This window comes from Schistocerca gregaria, chromosome X (genome assembly GCF_023897955.1).
Source record: "Schistocerca gregaria isolate iqSchGreg1 chromosome X, iqSchGreg1.2, whole genome shotgun sequence".
NCBI classification, from domain to species: domain Eukaryota; kingdom Metazoa; phylum Arthropoda; class Insecta; order Orthoptera; family Acrididae; genus Schistocerca; species Schistocerca gregaria.
Window position 1 is genome coordinate 763,054,051 of NC_064931.1, and position 25,173 is coordinate 763,079,223.

At 41.4% G+C, this 25,173-nt stretch overlaps 1 protein-coding gene across 16 annotated transcripts in view; it reads right to left on the minus strand.

Moving 5' to 3' along the window:
- The window catches only part of LOC126299310 (battenin), a 225,610-nt gene that overhangs the window by 73,418 nt on the left and 127,019 nt on the right, over positions 1 to 25,173 (minus strand). For 3 of the 16 annotated variants that reach the window (XM_049991126.1, XM_049991123.1, XM_049991124.1), the window contains one exon: positions 3,071 to 3,255. The exons of 10 other annotated variants lie outside the window; for them this stretch is intronic. The gene's annotated coding sequence lies outside the window, so the exon portion shown is untranslated. Of the gene's footprint in view, positions 1 to 3,070; positions 3,256 to 12,065; positions 12,194 to 25,173 lie in introns of all 16 variants that reach the window. 3 more of the 16 variants (XM_049991122.1, XM_049991121.1, XM_049991125.1) reach the window with 2 other exon arrangements.

Here is a 25,173-nt window from a genome sequence, read left to right on the forward strand (position 1 = left end):
AGTACAGATGTCATAGGTTCAATTAAAATTGTACAACTAGCCTCATTAGTATGGCAGCACATTATGAGGTTAAAATAACATAATCACACTGGATGCACATGTACAGACTATAAATGACTTTTTTTACCACATATTAACTCATACCATGTACAAAATTTAGTTGCAATAATTCCAGGCATTCCATAGCTTTGCACTTACACCACTTTCTCATTGGCATGAAAAGAGGTGTTATGGGTGCCTTAACTTCACAGTAATTGTTTCCTGGCACTAATGACAAATGGAGGTATTACATTTGTTAACACATTGGGCTCTCAATCTTAAATTCCCATTTGGTTGTTCTTATTTAAGTCTCCTATGGACTACCTAAATCACTTGGGGTGACCATGATAGTGATTATCACCAATCAGCAACTAAGCTGGTGCTTTTTTGCTAATAATCTCAGTGTCAATGAGTCATTAAATTCTAATGTTGCTTTCATATTTAATCAAAATGACAGACAGCAGTATTGTGTACATTGATGAGGTTTTTTTTGTGAAATTTACTGAGAACATTGTCATAAAACTTTCACACATTCATACAAGGCGTCAAGCACAGTATTGTGTTGACATACTCGTGCACAGAGACTGCTGAAAATGATATAAATGCATGAGTAACAGTCCCTGACTCAGTGGTTTCAAGTTCATAGAAATCATTCGTGTGACAATTCTGTGTGCAGAATGAATGCTATAAGAAAACAGTGAAACTGTAAAACACAGATGGCTATTTGCGTGGAAAAAATCAACATGAGCATTCTCATATATTTGCCTTTTGGAAGGTTAGTGCAAGTTAGGTACCTACTTCTTCCACCAGGCAGAAAACAGTGCAAGACTGAACTATAATGGTAATAACAATGACATCTTTCTGAATAATTTCACTCCATAATATAAACATATTTAAATGAATGCACTAAAACATTAGGCCAATGGATGTATTGGTAAAATGAAACCAAGAAGACTAATGATTCTGAAAAATGAAGCCCCAGAAAGAATGATCCGAATGAATCCAAACCTAGAGGGCACATCTCAAAGATTAAAAGCAGTAAGCTGTTAAGACTGCAGTGAACTGGCAAACACATAGGCTCAGAAGCACTTTCTCTTGTGTGACCACGAAGGTCAGTGTCACCTACAGTTCAAATAGTGAGGATCTGTGAAACAAAGTGTAAATGTAGAACCATGTACCACTATGTCACAGCTACATAAAAGGCTGAAATACATTCACAGGCAGCTGGATCAGAGATGGCTGCTATGTTGGAAAGAGAGCATTCCTATCACCATGGTAGCTGATATAATTCGGTGTGTTAACATGACTAAGATGTCATAAAACTTTATTATGGCTACCAATACAACAGTCAGGCACATTTGACCTCAATTAGGTCATATTCATTGCGAAGCACATGGGACACACCCTCTCTGAGGTTGTCCAGGAACTGGGCTATTCACATGCCACGGCATCAAGTGTGTCTATGAGTACCTTGGTACAGAGGAAACCACCATTCACAAAGTCAAATACCATATGTAACAATGCACTGAGGATGGGGGCACCCATCACCTATTGCAGATTGTGACAGTTTACAGATGGGCCACAGCACAGCAATTCCGTGTTGGCCAATAACAAATGGTGAGCAGCTATACCATGCAGAAACTCTTTGCTCTGGGGTAAAGCAGCCACTGTCCCACATATTTCTCTCTGCTCATTACGAATAACAGAAGACAGAGAGTAGCACTGGTGCAGGAACACTGCCACTGAATGTTCTAAGATGGAAGAAGGCTGCCTAGACTGAAGAGTCATGTTACAAATTGATAACAGGATACAAGTACTTATTCCACTCACAACTATAGCACCTTTCAGCTAGGCAGTGAAGGTATTCACATGTGGGGGAAATTTTATGTAATGCTCCATAAAGTTTTCTTAAATACCAGCACCACAAGCTATATGGACAACACAAAACTCAATATTTCTTCCCAATTTACATCAGTTCATTCATTTCATTCCATGCACAGCTCCAGAAAAGCAAAATCTTTAAATCTGGACAGCTCTTACACTACACTTTATTAACAAGTGTATAAATCAAGTTACCTTCCATTAGGAATGTGGGTGCACTCAACGACTGTGATATGATTTTCAAATGATAGAGCACAGCAATCAGTCCTTTTCTTTCACATTTTATTAGGCAAATATAGATTTCGGGCAGTGCCTAGCCATTATCAATGCACTATTTGATGGTATCAATGCATGTCCTAGTTTGTCAGTCCCCTGTTGCTCAGGTTTCTATCACAGTTCGTTCAGGCCTACTAGTACAAATATTTTATCACTGCTGTCAGGAGAGAGTCGTATTTTGAAATTTTTGAGTTATCATCACAAGAAACATTTCCCATGCCATTTATTTCACGAATACATACTAAGAGCGTCACTATCATCTTAAACTTCAAGTTCATCTAAGCCTTCATGTACCAAGTTCTGTGTGGTTAAATCTGACATAGTGTGGTAGATTTCTCGCAGACTAAAACACCTATTATGTTCATCACTCTACAATTTAATGAAATGAGAATAATGGTACAGTTTCTTCCACATACTTCAGACCAGATCTGCACTTGGTCATCCAATCTTACTACATTTCTTGCCTGTGTTGCAATCTTGTTTGAATTATAGATGGAACTGAAGCAGCATTCCTGCCTTTGATTTGGTGCTAAATACGATTTTGAAAATGTTATATTGTATCTCAAATTCCGAAATGTAAATAAAAATTTGCTTGTAATAATTGTGAAAATACAGATTTCAAATAAATCAGTCAATGATGGCAAACAAATTTCACATGTTAGTAAGTGTTATGGCAGTTAAGTGCTGCACTTTAAGCAAAAGAAGCAACTAAGCTGTCATTAAAATAAAAGTAGGATCTACTATGAAAAAATGAAGCATTTCAGAGAGACAATTTAACATCCAGTCAGAAAGACGACTGTCATTAATTGCACTCTCAGCCTGTACTCCAATACACAAAATTCATATCACATTTCCCTCTTTTTAATATTATTACCTCCATTCAGCCTGCTACAATAGCAAGTGCATTACGTACATGGTCCCTAGACCAGTAAAGTAGCTAGGACCAATTCATGTCCGCTCAGGAATCATGACAAAATTTGGTGCAGTGGCCAACTTGAATATGGCCTTATGGTTATACTTCACACCCATTCTGGCAAATGTTCAGCTTGTTCCTCATCTCTGCCTCAAAAAAACCACAATAGACAAACACATAAAACATGATAAACATACAGAAGCAAAATTAGACAAATCACAAACATGTTGAAACACATATCCTTCCTCCACAGATTTTCAGCTGGTGTAACCTCTGATTAAACATGGTTAAGTTAGTGTAAGAAAAATACAGTGCTGTATTAGATTTGACAAAGCTGTGAAAAAAAGCACGCACCACTAAAAAGTGAAAATTGTTGAAATTTGATGAGAGATATTTACTAATTATCAACAGGACCTCTAGAAATTGCATAATAAATCAAATAGCTTGCTTGAGGCTTCTACAATTTTTATAGGAAAACAGTATTTTCTGACAGATAAGTAATGGATATTCTGTTGTTTCTATGATGATTATTATTATGACTTTAAGACATGGAACTGCTTGGACACTAGTGCCCACGCATAAAATAAATTGTGAGGAATGTGGTTAATGTAAATTAAAATAACAACAGGTTCTACAATGACAGGCTCTACAGCAACACAGGAACAATACACTAACACAACAGACACAATTTAAAATATAATACAACTCTAAGGAATGTCATAAAAACAATAACATAAAACACGGATTTTAAAAAATGCTAAATAACTGTCAATAAAATGCATTATAAAATAGCCGGTGTAGAAAATTTAAACTGGGACCAGATCTCTGTGGTTTGTCATACTCGTCTTATAGTCATTTAAAATAGCAGGCAGGTTGTGTAGAGAACACAGGACAACCCTCAGGTCAGAAAATAAAACACACTCAATCAAAATATGGTGTACCGACATACATGTCCCACACATGTCACAAATTGGCAAGTCCTTCTACCACAATAGAAAAGCATTTGTCAGAGCACTGTGCCCAACTCTTAGCCATGTATGGGCTACTTCTTCAGCCCACTGTGGCCAGGAGGAGGTAAGCCACAGTTGCACAATAGATTTCACTGACTACAGCTTATTGCCTCTCACTTTCAGTAACTGTACCCTCCTGGTCACGTATCTCCTGGCTGCTTGTAGGGGGACAGAACAAGGAGTAGGTTGGAAGAGCAAGCCTTCTTAGTGGCCGCACCAGCAAGTTCATTTCTCCAGATTTCTGTATTGCCTGGTAACTGACAGAAAATTATCTCCTTCTCCTGCCATTAATGAGAAGGCGAATGCTCTGGACAATCCTGTCTGCTGTGTGCATCTCTCCAATGGCAAGAAAGGGACTTCGCGAACTAGAGCAGACGACGAATTTTATGTTGGTAAGATGTCATCTCCTCTGTTCCAGAGTCCTCTGGATAGAAAATAATACTGCACAGCACATAGCCAGCCAAAAAGTCCCTCTGCTTAGACTCATCAGTGTTGTGGTATATGGACCTCTCACCAAGCAGACCTGCAACACATCCACACCTGTGGTATGGGAGTGGCCTAACCCAGAAGGGATTATATCAGCAGGTGACAGAACTTCAATCATACACGCTGACTAGGCAAGCAGGTGCCTGTGTGGGAACCACTACAGGCTGCTGGCCCCACAAACCTGAGAATCTTTGCTACGTACAATGCTCTGCCACTCATCAACCAGCATCGGCCGAGGAAGCTCCCAGTGTCTGTCACCACCATCACCAGGACTTGGCCTCTGCATCAGCGTCAGCCAGGAATTAGGTATCAGTCATCAACCTTATCTTTGTACATCATTATTCTACCAAGTGAACCTTAGACTGTATCACACTTTGAATGTTTACATGATTAAGGCATTCAGCCTAACTTAGGTCTAGTGTAAATTCAAGGCTAATCACAAAACTTCACAAACTATTGTAGGTGATTAACTTTTCCCCAAGGAGGAGCTTTTGGTTGAAGCATTTACACTCCTGGAAATTGAAATAAGAACACCGTGAATTCATTGTCCCAGGAAGGGGAAACTTTATTGACACATTCCTGGGGTCAGATACATCACCAGATCACACTGACAGAACCACAGGCACATAGATACAGGCAACAGAGCATGCACAATGTCGGCACTAGTACAGTGTATATCCACCTTTCGCAGCAATGCAGGCTGCTATTCTCCCATGGAGACGATCGTAGAGATGCTGGATGTAGTCCTGTGGGACGACTTGCCATGCCATTTCCACCTGGCGCCTCAGTTGGACCAGCGTTCGTGCTGGACGTGCAGACCGCGTGAGACGACGCTTCATCCAGTCCCAAACATGCTCAATGGGGGACAGATCCGGAGATCTTGCTGGCCAGGGTAGTTGACTTACACCTTCTAGAGCACGTTGGGTGGCACGGGATACATGCAGACGTGCATTGTCCTGTTGGAACAGCAAGTTACCTTGCCGGTCTAGGAATGGTAGAACGATGGGTTCGATGACGGTTTGGATGTACCGTGCACTATTCAGTGTCCCCTCGACGATCACCAGAGGTGTACGGCCAGTATAGGAGATCGCTCCCCACACCATGATGCCGGGTGTTGGCCCTGTGTGCCTCGGTCGTATGCAGTCCTGATTGTGGCGCTCACCTGCACGGCGCCAAACACGCATACGACCATCATTGGCACCAAGGCAGAAGCGACTCTCATCGCTGAAGACGACACGTCTCCATTCGTCCCTCCATTCACGCCTGTCGCGACACCACTGGAGGCGGGCTGCACGATGTTGGGGCGTGAGCGGAAGACGGCCTAACGGTGTGCGGGACCATAGCCCAGCTTCATGGAGACGGTTGCGAATGGTCCTCGCCGATACCCCAGGAGCAACAGTGTCCCTAATTTGCTGGGAAGTGGTGGTGCGGTCCCCTACGGCACTGCGTAGGATCCTACGGTCTTGGCGTGCATCCGTGCGTCACTGCGGTCCGGGCCCAGGTCGACGGGCATGTGCACCTTCCGCCGACCACTGGCGACAACATCGATGTACTGTGGAGACCTCACGCCCCACGTGTTGAGCAATTCGGCGGTACGTCCACCCGGCCTCCCGCATGCCCACTATACGCCCTCGCTCAAAGTCCGTCAACTGCACATACGTTTCACGTCCATGCTGTCACGGCATGCTACGAGTGTTAAAGACTGCGATGGAGCTCCGTATGCCACGGCAAACTGGCTGACACTGACGGTGGCGGTGCACAAATGCTGCGCAGCTAGCGCCATTCGATGGCCAACACCGCGGTTCCTGGTGTGTCCACTGTGCCGTGCGTGTGATCATTGCTTGTACAGCCCTCTCGCAGTGTATGGAGCAAGTATGGTGGGTCTGACACACCGCTGTCAATGTGTTCTTTTTTCCATTTCCAGGAGTGTATTAATAAAACTGTTCTACATTGTTTACCTGGGCTAGGTTTTCATAGTGCCTCAATTGGCACAAAACATACCAAGTATAAACACTAATGAAATCCCAGTGTCAGTTTGAGATCTTATAAAATTTATCTTTAAAAATGCGTTCTATCATATAGGCCTTATGGCAACTCCTCAGTTCTAAAGCTAATCTGAGACCCTTTACTAACCAGGGATCTCCAACTCCACCACTGACTTGGGCACCTTAATTCTATCAACCTGTATCACTTCCAAGATCCTCTCATGCAAAGATCCCAAATAGCCTTATTACACATGAACAGTTGTTGAACAAATATTCCTGTCATGGCCAGGCAATGTTAATCAATGTTGGTGATTTTGGAATAGACAAAACCCTATATGCTTGGTGCACTATGAGGAGGAGCTGTCCTGTCGACAATGTGGACTCACCAGCGTCTCCACACAAGCTAAGAATTGGACTTGTGCTGTAAGTCTCCGTTATAACCTGATTCCCCCACACCACACCAAATCTTATAATTTGTGGTACAAATGTCTTGGTGATCCATAAATATGTCATCTATATTTGAGGTGGGACTGCATGAATAATTTAGAAAACTGGAGCAGCCAATCTATCTGCCCTCCTGGATCTATAATTAATGAATTTTAAAGATTTAAAGACCTGAGACATTTCATATCTTTGAGGTGTAAAAGTTGCAATAGTTTCTCATGAAAGAGCAGGACCAGGAATTTCTCCTTTTCTGTAGAATTTACAACAGACGAAGTAAAAGGAGAACAAAAGTGATTAAAAAGAACACCAACAGTTGTCCGAAAAGATAACTTAAAATTTGTGACGTTCACCTATCTTCCAGCATCCTGATGGTCATTTGTAGCTGATGAGTGGCTGTTGTGATGATGAAAGACTCTATTTTGTCACTTTTCATTGTTGAATTTCAGGCAGTCTCAACCTCATACTGGGTGGGCACATTTTGCTTGAGATGAAAGTCAATGCTAGGTTCATGGGCTGCCTTTTTGCATTTCCCACACGTGGTTTTTCTTTATACCTCTAACCCTAAAGTGAAGGAAGGCTGCGCGTTGATATGCTCAGAACATGAAGAATTAGTGAAGACCACAAAGAAAGTGGTGGTTTTCTACAGCTCTCTGTTATTTCTTCAAGTTATTTTCCTCACATCAATAATTTCTGTCACTCCTATTCTTGTTTTACTTCCCAGACATCCATTTCCCACACCACAGCATGTGACTACCTCACTCAAGTTAATAATGTTGCGCACATCATTTACGATGTTGAATTCACCCAGAGATTACAGTTTTCTTAGAAGTTCCAACTGCTTTAATTTGTTAGTTTCAACTAGAAAGGCACTGTTTCACACTTCTTTAACAGATTTTAGAATATAAAAGAAAGCCATTCAAAACCTTTATAAATAGATAAGGGCACACTTTCAAAATCACCTCTTTATTTTTAACAACAAGAAATATATTTTGGTACATTAGTGAACCCTTTTTTTCTAATTCCCTTCTGGCCATCAAAAGGACTGGCCTTTCTCAGCCTTCTTTTGTAGTGGGTGTTAGCTACTCCTTGGAGTCCACTCGAGCTACTTTGAGAGTTTAAGACTGTCGAAGGACCCACTGACATCCCATAAGCAGCTAGAGAAATACAGGTCCTAAAACTTCCTGGTAGATTCTGGAAGTAAAAGTCCTCTCAGACAGCTCCACTTGCCTAATTAAGCCTTATACACTCCTGGAAATGGAAAAAAGAACACATTGACACCGGTGTGTCAGACCCACCATACTTGCTCCGGACACTGCGAGAGGGCTGTACAAGCAATGATCACATGCACGGCACAGCGGACACACCAGGAACCGCGGTGTTGGCCGTCGAATGGCGCTAGCTGCGCAGCATTTGTGCACCGCCGCCGTCAGTGTCAGCCAGTTTGCCGTGGCATACGGAGCTCCATCGCAGTCTTTAACACTGGTAGCATGCCACGACAGTGTGGACGTGAACGTACGTGCAGTTGACGGACTTTGAGCGAGGGCGTATAGTGGGCATGCGGGAGGCCGGGTGGATGTACCGCCGAATTGCTCAACACGTGGGGCGTGAGGTCTCCACAGTACATCGATGTTGTTGCCAGTGGTCGGCGGAAGGTGCACGTGCCCGTCTACCTGGGACCGAACCGCAGCGACGCACGGATGCACGCCAAGACCGTAGGATCCTACGCAGTGCCGTAGGGGACCGCACCGCCACTTCCCAGCAAATTAGGGACACTGTTGCTCCTGGGGTATCGGCGAGGACCATTCGCAACAGTCTCCATGAAGCTGGGCTACAGTCTCGCACACCGTTAGGCCGTCTTCCGCTCACGCCCCAACATCATGCAGCCCGCCTCCAGTGGTGTCGCGACAGGCATGAATGGAGGGACGAATGGAGACGTGTCGTCTTCAGCGATGAGAGTCGCTTCTGCCTTGGTGCCAATGATGGTCGTATGCGTGTTTGGCGCCGTGCAGGTGAGCGCCACAATCAGGACTGCATACGACCGAGGCACACAGGGCCAACACCCGGCATCATGGTGTGGGGAGCGATCTCCTATACTGGCCGTACACCTCTGGTGATCGTCGAGGGGACACTGAATAGTGCACGGTACATCCAAACCGTCATCGAACCCATCGTTCTACCATTCCTAGACCGGCAAGGTAACTTGCTGTTCCAACAGGACAATGCACGTCTGCATGTATCCCGTGCCACCCAACGTGCTCTAGAAGGTGTAAGTCAACTACCCTGGCCAGCAAGATCTCCGGATCTGTCCCCCATTGAGCATGTTTGGGACTGGATGAAGCGTCGTCTCACGCGGTCTGCACGTCCAGCACGAACGCTGGTCCAACTGAGGCGCCAGGTGGAAATGGCATGGCAAGTCGTCCCACAGGACTACATCCAGCATCTCTACGATCGTCTCCATGGGAGAATAGCAGCCTGCATTGCTGCGAAAGGTGGATATACACTGTACTAGTGCCGACATTGTGCATGCTCTGTTGCCTGTGTCTATGTGCCTGTGGTTCTGTCAGTGTGATCTGGTGATGTATCTGACCCCAGGAATGTGTCAATAAAGTTTCCCCTTCCTGGGACAATGAATTCACGGTGTTCTTATTTCAATTTCCAGGAGTGTACAATTGAGGTGCAGCAGGTGACCCAGAGGTTACTCACTGATGACTGTTTGGCCTCAGCAGCTGACCAACACATCGGCACATGGTACACCTTGAGGCTAAGGTATTTTTAATGGAGGTTTTTTTCACAATCTGCATGGTCCAGGCAGTTAAGCCATGATCCCCCTCCCTATGATGCACAATGTTCCACCACAGTGCTGCATGGTGGCTGCTGAAGCATGCAGAAAGTTTACATTAATAGAGGACTGATTACACTCGTCAGTCCACAGTTCACCAAACTTATACCCAGCAAAACCAGACTGAGTACCCTGCAGTATTCATCATCTGGCATGAGCCAGGGGCCCTGCATGGCTCATTATATGCCACAGATGATGATGTTTATGATCCACTGTATATTTGAACATCAAGGAAGTTTTGGGGAAACTTTTGTTTAAGACTCTGTGGATTGTGAAACGAGACTCAAAAAAGCCTCACTATTGTTCACAATTAACACAAATTTGATGTCCAATCATATAGAACACATGTTCACAAACATCCAGTAAAAATCCATTGAAGGTATGGAACTAGATAGCAGCACACTGAGTCAGTAAAATGTTTAACATGTCTGGAGATTACCTACAAAACAGGCGTAATGTGTTTCAATGAAACTCATGTGTTGGTATTACATGTCAAAATTTACACATTATGTCTTGTAAACACTGCCTATCAGAATACTGACTAAGCAACCCATGGAAACAAATATGAAACTGATAAGAAAGGCACAAAATTGTCATTGAAAAGACTTGGTAAAAACTGATAGACCAATGCAGTGATATGCAGACAGCATCCAATTATTATTACAAAATGTGTAATTTTTACTACATATGTTTTAGAGTAATGAGCTTGGTCTTCAACTTTACCTATGAATATGTCTTCTGTTGCATAATGTTCATATCTTGTGCGTAAAGTCAGTCATTTGGGACACACACAAAGCAATAACTGTTATTATATACACTGATGTGATAAAAGTCATGGGATAGCAATATGCTCATACACAGATGTTAGCAGTATCACATATACGAGGTGCAAAGAACAGTGGGAGCTGTCATTTGTACTCAGTTGATTCACGTGAAAACTTTTCGAAGATGATTATGGCCACATGATGGGAACTAACAGGGAAGGCAGAATGGTAGCTGGAGCTAGAGGCATGGGACATTCCATTTTGGAAATTGTTAGAGAATTCAATATGTCAAGATCCACAGTGTCAAGAGTGTGCCTAGAATACCAAATTTCAGGTGTTATCTCTCACTACAGCAAACGCAGTGGCCGACTACTTTCACTGAAAGACCAAGAGCAGCGGCATTTGCGTAGAGTTTTCAGTGCTAACAGACAAGCAACACTGGATAAAATAGCTGCAGAAATCAATGAGGGATACAAAACAAATGTGTCAATTAGGACAGTGTGATTAAAACTGGTGTTAATGAGCTATGGCTGCAGCCGAGCAACGTGAGTGCTCTCCTGGGCTTGTGACCCCATCTATTGGACCCTAGATGACTGTAAAACCATGGACTGGTCAGCTGAGTCCTGATTTCAGTTGGTAAGAGTAGATGGGAGGGTTTGAGCATGGTGCAGACCCCCAGAGTCATGAACCCACCCCTGGAGTCATGGACCCAGGTCATCAACAAGGCACTGTGCAAGTGGGTGGTGGGCTATAATGGTGTGAGCTGTGTTTACATGGAATGGAATGGAATGTGTCCTGTGGTCCAACTGAACCTATCATTGACTGGGAATGGTTATGTTCAGCTACTTGGAACCATTTATAGCCCTTCATAGACTTCATGTTCCCACACAATGATGGAATTTTTATGGATGATAGTGCACCATGCCACTGGGCCACAATTGTTCCTAACAGGTTTGAAGAAAATTGTAGACAATTTGAGTGCTCTACATTATTCTCATTGAACATGTATGGGACATAATAAAGAGGCCAGTTCATGAACAAAATCCTGCACCAGCAACACTTTTGCAATTACAAAAGGCTATAGAGGCATCATGGTTCAATATCTCTGCAGGGGACTTCCAATGACTTACCGAGTCCATGCCACATCAAGTTGCTGCACTACACCTTGCAAAAGGAGGTCCGACTTGATATTAGGAGGTATCACATGACTTTTGTCACCTCAGTGTACTATTTACACATAACATTTTAATATTAGCCTCTAAAGTGACTTGCAAAAAATGTCAATTTCAAAAGTTTAATGGTGAACAAAGAGTACTGTAAAAATAATGAAAGGCCCAAGATAGAAAAATTAATGTTAAGAACATGACATTTTACTGGTTATTAAGCTTTATACAGCATTTTAAAAGAAACAAGATAAATATCACCTACCTAGGAGAGAGACCTATGAGGAAGAAGCAGATGTAGATCAGTAAGTTCAATAAATTGCATGAAAGCTTCTTTTTAAAGATAAAAAAATGAAAACAAAGGTGGTAGCATAGCAGCTGGCGATGCACCACCTGCAAGGGATATGAAATTGTTACTAACACTTACAATGAAACAACAGCTGAAAATCATAAAAACTGAAAATACATTCCAGTTCAGCATAGATGTCCTTCCTTCAGGACAGATTTCTATTTTACTCCACATCTTTTTATAAATAACATGTTGATGTACAAGAAGACACATCTATAAACATTACTGGCTGTTACTTTGAACTGGGACACTACTGAAAAAATCATCAAAGCACTAGATTTTATAGGCTAAATTTCCTTTATTTCTGTCTATGATCACAAAACTTTTGGACCTTAGACTACTGATTTCAGTCAGTGATAATCATCTTCAGATTGTCAGCAAAAATGTGGGAAAACCAAATAAAATTAGTGAATAGTCTACATCTTTAAACAACAGAATATGCCATAACAAAAGTAGTACTTTCTTACATAGTACAGTGGTACAATGAAGAAAAAGAGCTGTGGCTTGTGGAGAAGAGATACTAAATGATAATCAATTAAGATCGAAATGAGGGGTAGTATGGATTTCCCGTGAAGTCAAGTGTTAACTGAGCTAACTATTGAATGTGATGATATTAGTCTGTTTCCAAGTCAACACTCATTCTCCACACTAATTTTTCCTTTGCTTTCCCTTGCTTTACATGAATGACATGTAACTGCTTCCATTTGTACTGGAACTGCAGGACGTGTGAGAGAACTAGTTGGGTTCTGTTGCTTCAAGGTTGATCACTGAGATTCTGTAATACTCCACTAACCTTCTGTAGATGCCTTTGACCCAGCACAGATGTGTGTTCAGGATTCGAGTTCGTTGTTCTTGAAGTGAGGCTGTAAAATAACTGGCGAGATGGCCAAGGCTCTCAGTTTACTAAACAACTGATAAGTTCCAAATATGCAATGTCAATAGCTTTTCTTTTTATTCACAACACATAAAGCAGACAAATATACAAACTGCTAATAAGACATTATACCTAGATGGGCTTACAAACCCTCACATTTCACATGTTACATTGGAATCAATTACGACCCTATTACATTATGTCTTGCAGAAAACATCTTCCCAAATCGACACACGCTGTTACTCTTAATTCTCTGCTTTGCATGAAGAATCACGCTATTTGAATACAATGTTATTCGGCACACATTCAAGTTCTTAAATGAGCAGCCAGTAATGCGAACCATACCATTCAACTCTTTGTTCCCAACTGACTAAACAGTCCGAATCACTTTGCTTCATGTGCACTTTTGGCAGAGCCAAACAGGCACATAATGCTTCATCTGAAATTCATAATTTTAATGTTGATAAAAATTGTAATAAAATTAGATATAAAAAAAGTGGATTAAACATTGCTATTGAGAGTGTGTTTAGCCTGACAGACAATTAAATCTGAATTATACTTTATCAAATATTAATAAATGAATCTTAGTAGTTTGGTGCACTGGCTCCTGTGGTGGTAATCAATCAGATTATCCTCCTACTAATACCTGGTTAATTTCACATTTCTGTAGCATCTGTTGTCTGCCTCTCTACCCACTTCTTACACCATGCCTCAGTTAATGCAGTCTCAGCCAAACTATGAAGTGAATCTTGGGATGGAATCTTATGGCTCCAAAACCAGAAATGTCACAATAGTACTTTTAAAATATGTATGTCTTGTCATATTTTAATGTTCATATTTTCCATGTGCATAAAAGTACTGCTTTTCATTATGGCATATTTTATTATTTTAAGATGTAGACTTTCCACTATTTGTTTTTCCCATGCTTTTGCTGCAGATTTGAAGATTTCACTGTTGACTGAAACCATTAGTGACTGTATTGCTGAATACAATATCCATCATATATTTAAAACAATGTAGTGCATTTTTATTTTCAGCCTATGAAAGGAGACGTATCAATATTACACAGCGATAGCATAATAAGCAAGCCAATCAGTGCAGGATTTGTTTTTTGCTGTTTTCCAGAAAAAGTAATTCCATCCCTAAAAGAATGATTTAACTAGTGTTATCATGTAGTCATGGGTTTGTCATGCTCTAGATTTTTCTGCATTAATGGCATTTTATGAAGGTCTTCAAAACATACAAGTCATTACATGTGGCATATTAAAGGACAGACCTTCTTTCAATTCAAAAACGTTACCACAAGTTCTTGCTTTCAAAGACTCTGGAAAACTGAATGCTCATGCTGCAATCCATGATGTCCACTAGACTTCATGATGAGTCGACCAGTTAATTTTTCAAAGTATTCTTCTTCTTCTCATTGCATACAACAATGTATGGGTCTTCATCTCTTCAATAAGTTTCCTCGATTACGCCCTCTTAAGGGCAGTTCTTTGCCATCCTCTGGCTTTGAGAGATTTTAAATATTATTCCACATCATCTGTCTACCACTTTCATGGCCTTCCTCTCTGTTTTCTTCCAGTTGGTATGTGCTTCTGAAGTTACTAACATCTTAAGTGTCAATATTGTATCAAAGACATAATATATAAGTTATAATAATTTCTATGGTGATTAATATACAGTTAATGTGTCAAAAATCAAAGTATGTTTGTAAAAAATGTGATGAATGTAATGTGGAAACGATATGGATACTCCAGTTATATTGAACTCCAACACTGAATGTGTAAACATGTAAATGAACTGAAGATGGGCTCAAGCCCAAAACCAGTCATGTGTTAAGTAAAATCACCTTCCATTGTGACTGGTAGTGTTTATTATTCTACAACCTATAAAGGAACAGTCACAGAGGTCAACTGCCTCCATTATGGATAAAATCCACAGAAATATACTTAGATGGTATACCAACCAGTTACAAATCATTTATCATTTCTGCCCTCTCAAGACTATCAAAAGCCTGCTTGAAATCTAGATAGGGGTTATGAAGCTCATTATTATACTCATCTGTCTTTTTCCTATATTTGCCACAGCACAAACATTTGATCTGCTGTTAATCTGTTATGCCAAAATCCACACTGATATCCTCCTGGAATCTCTTCTGCATATAGAGCTAGCCTGCTGAAAGTAACACTAGAGTGAATTCTATGGATTACATCCAGCAGAATAATTCTTCAGTAATTCAAACAATTCTTGTCTCTTTTCTATGTATTGGCTGCATTACATCTAAGGTCCACTCTTCTGGAATTCTTTCATGATTCCATATCAACTTAATAAATCTGTGGATCATGTATTGAGTCTAGTTCCCCCTTTTTTTAACAGTTTTGCAGCTATTTCAATAGTTCCTGGTACTTCGTGTTTTTTGGGACAGTGCAATGCCTTCCATACATCCTGTCTTATTAGAAGTGTCCTCCAAAATTCCCTTGAATCTCCATCTATCCACAACATCTTGTTTATTTGTCAGCAGATTTCCCATATTGTCCTTGCATGCTGTTATTTTCAGTCTGTATTCTTGAGTCTGTTTTTTTAATTTTCTTTGACAATTTCTGCGTTCATTCCTGTGTCAGAATGCATTAATGCTTTCATTCCTTTGGTAGTGCTCTTCAATCTCCTCTATATTTCTCTTAATGATTTCTCTTTTTCTCCCCTCCTTGATGCCTCTACTCTTTTTTCATTATATAATGCCAGATTTGATCTTGTTTTTTGTTGTAAGCATTTCAGTCTTCCTTGCTTTTTCTATTCAACTACCTATCTACATTCATAATCATACCACTTTTCATTTCTGAGTTTCCTTTTTCCCCTTTGTATTTCATGTGTTGTTGTCAAAATATTAAAAAGTTTTATTATTTTTCTATATGGTCTCCACAATCTCTTGTCTGTAACTCCTGTCTCAATCTGTCCTGGTACTCCTGAACAATAGCCCTATCTTTCTGTCATTCTATGTTCCATTTCTTTCCTCTGGTACTATTTCCTTTGTCAGCCATAGCAAGTTTCTGCCTCAGTTTTGCTCCTTCTGGGTAATGGTCATAGTTGAGGCCCAGCTCCTTGATACCAATATATGGTCTGAAACTTCCTGGCAGATTAAAACTGTGTGCCGGACCGAGACTCGAACTCGGGACCTTTGGTAGAGCACTTGCCCGCAAAAGGCAAAGGTCCCGAGTTCAAGTCTCGGTCTGGCACACAGTTTTAATCTGCCAGGAAGTTTCATATTAGCGCACACTCCACTGTAGAGCGAAAACTACATTCTAGAATATATGGTCTATTTTTCAGAGTAATCAGTGGAAAATTACCTTACTGAAAACAACATTAAGCAGTTTTAAATGAAGTCTTACTTAGCATAGCTGTGACATTATGAACAGTTGACTTCATACGAGAAATTACATGTTTGCATTTTCTAATATTGACACCCATACTACGAAGAGAAAATTTTTCATCACAGACATCATTTCACACATAAAACGATACTGCTTTTGAAATATATATAACAAATGCTACTGAAAAAGGCAGTGTAATGTAATGAAAAACAATGAACATGTATTAATCTTACTACATGCTGATGCTGTTGTGGATATATAACATACTGAATCTTTATGGTGGCACTGCAGCGCCAACTGTACAATCCAAGTATGCCTCAATGACTATCCCGAAATCTCAACTTGCCAAATAATTTTCAGAATAAGTACACTGATATTCAACAGTAATATAAAATATTTGCATTTTAAGCTACAATGAACCATATTTTGCAAGAAACAACATCCTCCACTGTAAACTGCAAGTGTATGGGAAAGTTTAATTACACAATCAAATGACAACTTCTTCACACATTACTTAGCTAATTTCAGTCATAGTTGGTTGAACTCTTTCATCAAATATTAAGGGGAACATTCTTTTGTAAGATCAAACACTAATTTAAGGAGATAATTTAATCATCTGGGCAGCTTGACTTAGATATTCTCCCATATTTTAAGAACTTAGTACTTTTGTGGCAACACAGAAGGTTCACTGCATTTAAGACAAAGAGATATATGAGACACAAACTACTTACCTTCAGGAGGAACAACTTCCAATACAGCTGATACAAGAACATGTATAGCTTCTGAAGCTCGAGTTTCCTTCTTAGAGGTGAGAAATGAGGAAATAGTCGAGGGAACTTGGAATGTGAAGGCATGTAACTCAGAGCCCGTATTAAGAGAAACCCAAGTTTTGAGTCACCTTGTCTTTGTCTCCTACCTTCCCCAAATTTTTCCCTTTTTCTTACCTAGACAAAGAAATATGTTACTTCTAAAGCTTGAAGTTTTATTTCTTATGTGTGTTAAGAATCAGCTGTAGTAGGAGTTGCGCCTCTTGAAAGAAAATATTGGCAGGTATTCCATCTGACCTTTACTATATATTTCCAAATAATCCCATTTGGAAATGTCTCTGCCACTCTTCTGGTCCCTTTCCTTCTGGTTAAGGATTTCACACTGTCCAAGTGTGACATGTTCGATGCTCCTTTCTATAATGACAAAGGAACTCTTCTTTAAAAAAATATAACTGATCACTAATTAAATCTCAGGCATTCATAATAAGATTATTGTATACCCACGCTGCTGCCTGTGAGCCACCACCAACCAACCAAATATGTGTGTAGCAGACTGCTGCAGCTCAGGTCTACTAGCTATGCAGCCCTTTGACAGATTCAATGAGTCTACAACTGGCCACTGCTGCTTCTGCAGTTGGCCCCATTGTCACCTATCCCACTGCAGCCATCACCTTCGCCTCTAGACTGTCGGCAACGTAACATCTCAGGCATGTGGCACTCATCGAACCCCTTGCTTCCATCACCTACCGATGCCCTTGTGACACCTCTTTTCGCAAGTCAGCCAAGGATTTTCGCCTTCTGCCATGCTGCCCCTGTTAGCACCTTCTTTCTCATCCATTGCTAAGCCTCTGTCAACATCTCCAACACCTCTGCCACTTGTCTGGTCCCTTCCCTTCTGGTTAAGAGTTTTGCATTGTCCAAGCATGACATGTTCGGTGCTCCTGGTCTCCATCCATGAGGTGCTTTCAGGGACCTCATGACCCTGATGGTACAGAAATAAAGTTTTTCACAGTGTTTGCCAGCTCTCCAGCATCCTCAGCGAACTTTGGACAGCTCTTCTGCTCCATGGTTCCACCCAGCATTTGACTGTCACATTCCTTGCAGCTGCCATTGGTTTAGTCCTTCCTCCCATCAGCCCTCAAAACCCCACCGTCACTTGATTGGCTCGTCAGCACTGCAACATCTTGGGCATCCACCGCTGGTTGAGCCCCTGCCTCCCTCCGACTGCCGACATCCTGCCAAAGTTGTCCCTGCCACTCCATGCTGTGGTACCCTCATGTTCGGTCCAGCTTTCACAAGTTTTCCATCTCAGGTGCTGTCTGTTGACAATAAGGCCTTGCCCAGTCTCTTAAGCACCATCCTAAAATTTCCCACATCCTTCTTCTCCTATCCCACTGCCCCTCTTCCCAGAATGACCATGCATCTCATACTCTTGCTCTCTTTCCAGTAGGGCAAAATCACAATACACACTGCAGTGTTCCTGCCGTATTGACTGTCGGGGATGCCTCACCTCCTCAGGATGCCCCACACAGGCCACCAGCTGAGCATTCTTAGGCCTTCGGCTATCCACTCCTACAGATTTCAGCACAAAACCTGACCATGTCAGGTTCACCTCTGTAACTGTCTTCAGCAGCCAGATCGCCTTTCCTAGCTGATGACGCTTCCCAGCTTTCTCCTTTTTCTTGTATTCACCCTCCCAGTTCTCATCCGGGCAAAGCCTCCACTGTTGCAGCTGCCTCCACACCACCTACCTTCAGCCATCATTCCCTGGGTTCCGGCCATGCCAGGTATCACTTCCCCAATCCTGAAGGCGGCTCCTCCCTATGGCTAGGCTGCTACTTTGTCTCCAAGATGGCTCTGCCACCTCTTCCTTATGCAGGTAGGGATATTATATGCCCAGGCTGTCGAGAGTGACATGTCACTGACCATACAGGTGTGTACCGTGGGCTGCTGCAGCTCAGGTAGGTAGGTAGGTAGGTAGGTAGGTGGTTAGTATTTAACGTCCTGTCGACAACGAGGTCATTAGAGATGGAGCGCAAGCTCGGGTTAGGGGAGGATTGGGAAGGAAATCGGCCATGCCCTTTCAAAGGAACCATCCCGGCATTTGCCTGAAACAATTTAGGGAAATCACGGAAAACCTAAATCAGGATGGTTGGAGACGGGATTGAACCGTCGTCCTCCACAATGCGAGTCCAGTGCTGCAGTTCAGGTCCGCTAGCTATGTGGCTTTCTGCAGTTCAACAGAAACAGTCTGTCAGTTACACAAAGATGTTTGATTTGTCTCAATCAAACGTCCAGAAGCTGCAATAATACCATGTGTAGCCAGCCTCACCAACAGCAGTAAGCAGCACTTCAACTGTGAGCATGTGAGCAACACTTATTTTCTACAAAATCACATGTCCGCTGAATGCTGCCTCGATATCTTTGTGCCGGAAGGGTATTTATGATGCCGCCTGGCTGCTCCTCAACCAATGCACAATCTGGATGTCAGCTGTGCTCAGCAGCCCATCAATTGGAGTTCGCACTCAAGCCCTTGCCTCACTGGACTTTGCTTCAACTGAGCTCACACCACACTAGACCACATCTCTGCCATCTTCAAGCTCATGCGTCACTGGACCTTGTCTCTGTAACCCTCAAGCTCATCCTTTGCTGGACCTCAACTCTGCTACCCTCAAGCTCATGCTTCACTGGTCCTCATCTTTGTCACCCTCAAGCTCATGCTTCGCTGGACCTCTTCTCTGTCACCCTCAAGCTCATACTTCACTGGAACTTATCTCTGCTTTCCTTAAGCTCAAGCCTTGCTGGACCTCATTTCAGCTGTCCTTGAGCTTAAGTCTCACTGGACCTTGTCTCTGTCATCTCTGAGCTCACTCCTAACTGGGCCTCATTTCTGCCATCCATGAGCTCAAGACTTGCTAGACCTTGTCTTCAACCATCCCCTCAACGTCTTGCTGGAATTCAAACATCAGTTATCGATTTCCAGTCAAGTGCAACATCAGTGTTGACTTTCACCCAAACCTAGTACCGTGGACTCAAATCCACACTGTTCGACAGTTTCATTCCTAGACTCAAGGAACCGAGATTAGATTAATACTGAACTGTGATATTGGGGACAAAAAGCACAGTTACACTCATCTCAATAGCAAACATTGACTACCATACAAGAAAAACCACAGCTAGCTCCTAAATCCTAAATGTCTCCAAATACATTCTGAGTGAAAAAATCTTCACCTTCAATACTACACATATCTATGAAAACAGGTACAAGGCTGCGTTAACTAGCACCATCATTACACTGGGTGGGAAATACAATACAGTACATTAAACCCTCTACCTATACTTCAACAAAGTTGTAATACTACTTATGATTTTTTGTTATGAACATTACTTGCAGAAAAATAGGTATTTTAAGTATGAAATATACAGCCAGCAAGGATTCTCATACTTTGCATAGACATTCACAGGAAGATACAATTCACTCAGCATGAAACAAATACATTTTCACACTCTATAGGAAAATGCATTTGCTGGACAAGTTTTAGACAGGGGGTAACAATTACCTTTTCTGTCATTGCTTACAGTGTCACCAGTGTATCACTGTTAAATTTATGAAACTGAGTAACTAGTCTGCACCAAACTTATGTAACTCCCAAAAATTTGCTCAGAATGAATACAGTATTGCAAGTCCTATCAGACACTCTCAAACAAAGTTTACAGTGAACAAATGGAAAACAACAGTAATGGTAATATGAAAAAATATGTAAGATGTAAAAACCAATACAAAAATGATGATGTATTAATGAGCAAGTGAAACAATTTTAATATCTCAGTAGTATAATTTCAGAGGACAACAGATGCTTAATGGAAGTGAAGAGAAGAATGACATTGGTAAAGCAGCATTCATGAATAAGAAAAACATTTTAAACAAAACAGATATGAATATAGATGCCAGAAAATCCTTTGCAAAATCATTTGTATGGAGTACACTGCTATATGAAAATGACAGATTGACTCTGCGTAAAGTGGAAAAGAATCAACTTGAAACTGCTGAAATGTGGATATGGTGGAAAATGACAGACCAGTTGGACTGAAAGAAAAACCAACCTGGAAGCCTCAAGGGAAGTCAACAGAGAAGAAGTATTTAAGAAACTGGAAATGACAAAAATAAAATTTATTGTACACATCATTAGACTCAACACCTTCATCATTAATATTCTTGAAGGGAAAGTGCTGCAAATTAAAGGAAGAGGGTGGCCTACAATGAAGTATTTGGAATACATCAAAAAGAAGACAGGACATGACAGTTACATGGAACTCCTTTGAAAGAAGAGAGAGGTTGCATCCTTTTAGGAATATGTATGTATACATAAGAGATCCTCCATTCAATTTCACAAGTGGAACTAATCACCTATGGACATCTGCAAACCATAAGATCCCACAGTATACAAACTGTATTTTGATGATATGCAAAATAATTCTGGCACTTGTACATTGATCATACTTTATGTGGAATGAGACTCACACTTAGCAACTGGATAGAATAACCAATTTCCTTCATCACATTCTCAGAAGAAAAATGTTGAGTCAAAATAAACACTGCTACAAGCCATACCAGTCAACATTACAAAATAGTCTCTTGTCTTAAGAAATAAAACTGTCTCAATGAATGTAAGAAAAGCTGCATAACCAACTACCAAGTCCTTGGTGCCCCTACACGGGGTAAGAGACGGGTGTTACAAATGACATCAGATTTGGTAGCTACACGTGCAGGCAATAAAAGCTGTAGATAGAAAATGGACATGGCAACTAACATAGCTGAATTTTCATTAAAAAATTACCAGAAAGAATGAACTATCAGCTTCTGGAAAAGAAAAGTGGTTAAGTTTTGAGACGTGATAAACAAGTTCTCAACATGCAGTATTCAAGTACAACTTGAACACAGTACTTGACAAATATTTCTACATAAATCTCCCCATTGGACAATGTTTTAAAACTTTTTATTGTACACAAAAATTAATTCCACTGACTTTTACACAGTATTTTCCATACTACACATACAGTATCTTGAAAGGAGGATATAAGATGAACATCAACAAAAGCAAAACGAGGATAATGGAATGTAGTCGAATTAAGTCGGGTGATGTTGAGGGAACTAGATTAGGAAATGAGACACTTAAAGTAGTAAAGGAGTTTTGCTATTTGGGGAGCAAAATAACTGATGATGGTCGAAGTAGAGAGGATATAAAATGTAGACTGGCACCTGCAAGGAAAGCGTTTCTGAAGAAGAGAAATTTGTTAACATTGAGTATAGATTTAAGTGTCAGGAAGTCGTTTCTGAAAGTATTTGTATGGAGTGTAGCCATGTATGGAAGTGAAACATGGACGATAAATAGTTTGGACAAGAAGAGAATAGAAGGTTTTGAAATGTGGTTCTTCAGAAGAATGCTGAAGATTAGATGGGTAAATCACATAACTAATGAAGGAGGTATTGAATAGAATTGGTAATAAGAGGAGTTTGTGGCATAACTTGACTAGAAGAAGGGATCGGTTGATAGGACATGTTCTCAGGCATCAAGGGATCACCAATTTAGTATTGGAGGGGAGTGTGGAGGGTAAAAATTGTAGAGGGAGACCAAGAGATGAATACACTAAGCAGATTCAGAAAGATGTAGGCTGCAGTAGTTACTGGGAGATGAAGAAGCTTGCACAGGATAGAGTAGCATGGAGAGCTGCATAAAACCAGTCTCAGGACTGAAGACCACAACAACAACAACATTAAAACAATTAAGCCAAAACTAAAATCCTCTTCATTTCTAAAGAATTTGTTCATCATTATGAACAACAACCAGACTTCATCACAAACCAAATTGTTTAGTGAAAATAATTATGGAATTGTTTCTACACAATGAACTTGAAGAAAAAGCTAATCTAATGTGCAACTCATGTTTCCTCAATACTGGAAAGTCATGTGTGGAAAACAAAGAACAGAAGGAATAAAGATGACCACATACCATATACACTGCCTGAAAAACAAAGTGAAGTATCTGGATGGGCATGAGGAAATGAAATGAAACTTCACAGGTTTAGATGGTATGTGATATAATTTCAGTGATTACAATACTGAGACAAAGTAACAAAGAAAGTGGCAATATGAGCCCACTTGTCAGAATGATGGTGCAACCCATCAGGCCTGGACGCATGCACTTATTCAGTTGGGAAGGGTGTTATGAGGCCATTGTAGCCTCTCCCTTGGTAAGCTGGCACACAACTGTTGTAACTGGTCCTTAGTGTCCTGGATACCAGCACTGGGACACAGTTAATGTGTGAGCTGGTCTATTAGGGATGGATCTGGGGATCTTGTTGGCCACAAGAGTATCTCAACATCTTGCAGGCAGTTCATGAAGACACGCGCCATGTGTGGATGGGCATTGTCCTGTTGAAAACAGATCCATGATGCAGTCACAAAAGAGATAACACATGTGGACAGAGGATGTCTGTGATGCACCATTATGTTCACTCAGTCTCTACCACCTATGATCTAAAGCCACATGAGTATGCCTGGCCTTACATTCCCACACAGTCCAACACCCGACTACAGTCATAACCGAACGCCCCACAAATCTGATACTGCACAATGCGACCAACCTGTCAAATGGAAACACACAATGAAGCCTCTTTCAAAACCTGTCAAGTGCTGATAATGCTGCCTTATATGAGGCATCTCTGTGTCCTTCATACTGATCACTCAACATCTGATGACACACTAAAGATGAACAACACTAATGTACTCTTGTGGCTGTTCTACCTGTCACAGGGAAATGGTAACTCTAATTATTTACATACCTGCTGATGGTTTGTACATGTACACAGCTACACTGATATCTGACCATGTCTCCTGGGTGCGTCACTTTTTTGTCAGACAGTACCACTAAGGCTGTGAGGGATCAAAATGCATATAAACAAAACTGAAATTGTTTATAAGTTTTTGGACATCATCCTGCAACACTGACTAACAAAACAAACAAACACACACACACACACACACACACACACACACACACACACACACACACACACACAGATGAAAATCCACAACAACATTGTCTCAGGGTTGCAGCCAGACTGGGTGAAGATTTGTTCAGATGGAATGAGTGAGAGGAACACCAAGTACAGTAGAGGGGAAGGGAAAAACTGAAGAGAAGGGAAGCCAATAAATAGAAAGGAGAGGCAACAAGGAAATGGGATAGGAATGTAATTTTGGCAAGCTCGGCGTTATGCTTTCAGGGGAAGTTTCATTTGACACACATCATAGTGGTAAAGTGTGTTGTGTGGCAAGTAGAGGAGGGTAGGTGGGAAGAGGAAATGGAGGAGGAGGGGGAGGATGAGGATGAGGAGGACAAAGAATGCTAGGAGACCAGTGGAGATAATTGTAGCAAAGAGTTTAGTCGAGATTGAGGCCTAGAGTATTGGAAGGATCCAAGGATGTGTTATGAGGACAGTTCCCATCTAATCTATATAATCAGAGAAGCTGCTATTGGGGGGGGGGGGGGGGGAAGAGCGAGAGCGGGGGAGGGGACATGAGAGGATCCAAGTGGCATGTGTTATGCAGCAGCCATTGAAGCCATGTACATTGTGTTCAGTGATGTGTTCTGCCATTAGAGGTAAACTTTGCTTTTGGTCACAGTTACGTTATGGCCATTCATTTGGGTGGACACATGGTTGGTGTTTGTCATGCTTGCATAAAAGGTTAGGTAAATGTTATAGCAGAGTTGGTATATGACATGGCTGCTTTCAAAGACTGCCCTTCCTCTGGAGGGCAGGGTAGGGTAGGGTATGCCTACGACTGGACTGCAATAGGAGGTGCTGGTTCATTCCGTATGACAGTCTTGTGCCTGGGTCTTCCACAGTGGCAAGGGTTTGGGAATAGGAATAGCATAAGGGTAGAACAGAGTTTTTGTAGATTATGTGTACACTGAAATGCCACTTTGTAAAAATTGGAAAGGATTTTGGAAAGG